This window comes from Grampus griseus, assembly GCF_964374135.1.
Source record: "Grampus griseus genome assembly, chromosome: 7".
NCBI lineage: Eukaryota > Metazoa > Chordata > Mammalia > Artiodactyla > Delphinidae > Grampus > Grampus griseus.
The window spans coordinates 68170675-68174579 of record NC_139001.1 but is presented as its reverse complement, the minus strand read 5'-3'; positions in this window follow the sequence as shown (position 1 = coordinate 68174579).

Here is a 3905-nt window from a genome sequence, read left to right as displayed (position 1 = left end):
CAAAGTTAATTGTAAAAGACCAGGTCCTGAATCTCAAGGGGTTGACACCAAAATTCAGAATAAACATACTTGAAATGTACAAAACTCAAGTTGATTTGTCTCTAACACCTATCACCCGACTTATCTGTTACCTGTGTCTGGTCTAATGTTGATGCTTTATAAATGAGTCCAAGAAGCAGCCCAGTAAACCAAACTGCATAAAAGTAACTGAAGTTAATGGAATTCTTTCTGAACCAGCCATTAACACATTGCCTTATTTATTAATTACTTTGTTTGTTTGTTTGGAAGAGGAGGCGTCATCTCTGGTCACCTCTTCAGGCCTTCTACTTAATGTCTGCAACTCTTCTTTTTGACCTTAAAAATTTTAATTGCTAAAAATTGCTAAAAATGCTTTCTTGACATACCAGCTCTGATTCCAAGACTTAAATAATAATAAAGCTATCTAGAATTTACTGCACGCCAGACACTACATGCAACATGCTTTATATATGTCTCATTTAATCCTCACAGTAAATTACAAGGTAGGTAGGACTATTATTCCTATTTTACAGATGAAAAGAATTGGGACTCAGGAAGGTTAAATAGGGCCACACAGATCACAAGTAGCAGAGCTGGTATGCAAAACTAGGTGCATTTGACTTTAAACTCTTGCTCTTTTCCATTATGCCCTACTGCCTCAACTAGACTACAAAGAAACAATCTCCTTTCTAGTCTCTTAGGTTGACATCCTAGTAACAGACCTTATCTTTTAGAATCAATTTTACAGGCAATACTGATTAGGAGAAACTCACACACTTGACCCAACCACTACTTTCTGTCATAAAGGCAAATGAAACATTTAACTCATGAATTACACTGAGTCCCACAGCAACATTTGAGATGTCCAGGCTGAAGCTAGAAGCCTATGATTTTGGGAAACTTAGTAGGTAGAAGCTAAAAAAAAAAAAAACAAAAAAAAAAACAACATTAAAAAATCACTTTAAAGCTGTAAAAATTTCTTATCTGACAAGAGATAGAGATTTCTGGGCAGATTTCTTCTGAGAAAACCACACTAATGGTACTTTTAGAGATACAAATAAAAACCAAGGACCCTCTACCAAAATGGAAACTAGAACTCCTTCAGGTACAAGAATATAAATACTGTCTCTATTTGAAACCAAGGGAACTTTAAAGGAAATATGTCTTATCTAGGAGGCATGAAGGTGTTGAGATGTCACAGTATTGAACAGGATTTAAGACAGGTAAGGGCCAGAAGTTGATGGATCTGTCATCAAAAGAGATTTTGTGAGACTTTAAACAGAAGTAGAACTTCTTCAAAGTACAAGCTCTGAAGTGAGGCACAGAATTAAGGAGAAGGAATGTTTCAGTCTTCCCTTCTCTGCTCTAGTACGTTGGTCTTGACAGGCTATTTTGAATGGCATCTTCCATTTTTTATTTTTTTAGTTATTCATTTTAGGTTTTCTTGGTATAAATTCTATAACTGACAAATGATGATGAATATGCTTTCTTCTTACCCTTAGTTTGTATATTTTTCTTTTATTACCACGGTTCCTGTAATGGCAATTATTTTTAAATGATATGAAGTCATTAAAACAGTGAGTTTTTGAGCATCTTTGGGAAGGATGGACTTGAAAAAGAGAGGCCAGAAGGAAAGGGAGCATCTAAGATGCTATTGTGTAATACGATGATGGCCCGGACTAGGGCAACAGCTAAGACAATCAAAAGGAAGGAGTATATCTAAGAGACTAAAGAATTGTTTGGCCTCAGTGATGTAGAGAAATGATTTAAAATTTTCCCAAACTTCAAATCTACATCATAACTTTAAATTACTATAACCAGAAAATTGATAATATTTTATTTTTTCAATTTTTATTTATTTTTTACTTTTTTATTACTATTTTTTTTTTTTAGCCATGCCCTGTGATGTGCAGGATCTTAGTTCCCTGACCAGGGATTGAACCTGTGCCCCCTGCATTGGGAGTGTGGAGTCTTAACCACTGGACCAGCAGGGAAGTCCCAACCATATTTTAAAAGTAGATACCAATATATCCATCTAATTAAGGTAAAAGAAATTGAATAAAATTATCATTTTAAAAAAGAGTTTCAAAAGATTAATTAGAAGATTAAAGAGAAATTAAAATATTTAAATATTTAAATGTTATATCTCTATATACCGATATTTAATTTAGTGATGTCAAAACAATTCTTAATATTTGATATGTTTACAATACTTCACCAGTTTTCAAAGTGACTTTGCATATATTATCTAATTGATTCTCACTATGACTATCTGAGATAAATAACAGCAGTGATACCCAGCATGTTTCTAGCACTTTACAGATTGTACAATGCCATCGCATTACTGATGCCCACATTTCCATCAATCATTCTATTGCTCAGTTCTGGGGTTTCTATGTTAACTGAAATATATTTTCAATACCAGTGCATCAGACTTATTTTACTGAATGTGATCTATCATCTACAATGCACAGATATTAAATGTCAATCCATTAAGTTAGATTATTTTTATCTATGGAGTTTTTCTGACATTAATGTCGTATATGATGGTTACAGTCTATTTCCAAAAACTGATATGAATGTTCAGCTTTATAAAAAACTTTCAAACTGTTTTTTCAGAGTGGCTGTACAATTTTCCATTCCCACCAGCAAGGGATGAGTGATCCAGCTTCTCTGCATCCTTGGCAGCTTTTGATGTTGTTATTATTTTTTATTTTAGCCATTCTGACAGATGTGTAATCATACCTCTTTGAGGTTTTAACTGGCATTTTCTCAATGGCTAATGATGTTAAACATTATTTCATGTGCTTATTTGCCATCTGTATGGCCTCAGGTAAAATGTCTGTTCATGTCTTTTGCCTATCTTCTAATTGGATTGTTTGATTTTTAATGTGCAGTTCTGAGAGTTCTTCATGTATTTTATATACTAATCTTTAACCCAGTATTGGTTATAAATATTTTCTCACAGTCTGGAGTTTATCATTTCATCCTTTTCACATGGGATTTTGCAAAGCAGAAGTTCTTCATTGTGATGAGACCCAATTTATCAATTTTTCCTTTTGTACTCTCAGGCATTTATCTGAGAGAAATGAAAACACATGTTTACAGAAAAACCTGTACACAAATTTTCTTAGAAGATTTATTTGTATTTGTACTTATTTATCTGGTCTTAAGGAAAATCAGAAATTAAAATAGATATAATTTTTTTTCCCCTAGAACCTAAGCCCCAAAACAATCTCACTCAGTTCTGGTCTTGCTTTTCACCATTCCTATCAATCATCTGAATTCTTCCTAGAGGGGAAAAAACAGTTGTCTATCACATGACATTCAGTAAGGTCAAAATATATTTCACAAAAGATTTGGTTTGAGTAATGTGTGGCTTATGGTCATATGGAGAATTATTTTGATTAATAACATTTCTTTCAAAAATAATAATTATATTTGGTATCAATTCAATAATACTTACTAAGTATCTACTATGTGCAATACCAAAGATACAAAAAAAGTTTATTAAGTAATCTCCTCTAGCTGCTTAGTCCATATCAGAGTAGAGATGTAAACAAATCATTGCAATATGGTGTGATAAGTATTGTGATGGAGGTGCTGAAGGAAGAAAATAACAATGCCTGGAGAGGTGATCAGGTAAAGCTTTACAAAGCAAGGGTTACTTGAATCTAGTCTTGAAGTATTGTGTAGCAGTTCATCTGGTAGACAAGTTAGGGGAAGAGCATTTCAATCCCAGGATAAAGTGTACAAAAGTATAGAGGCACCAAATAATATGACATATTTAGGAAACTGCAAGTCACTGGGTATGACTGCAGCACATGGAGTGAGTTGGGGAGTTGTGGAAGATGGAGCTGGTTGAATGGTTCTACCTGAACCATATT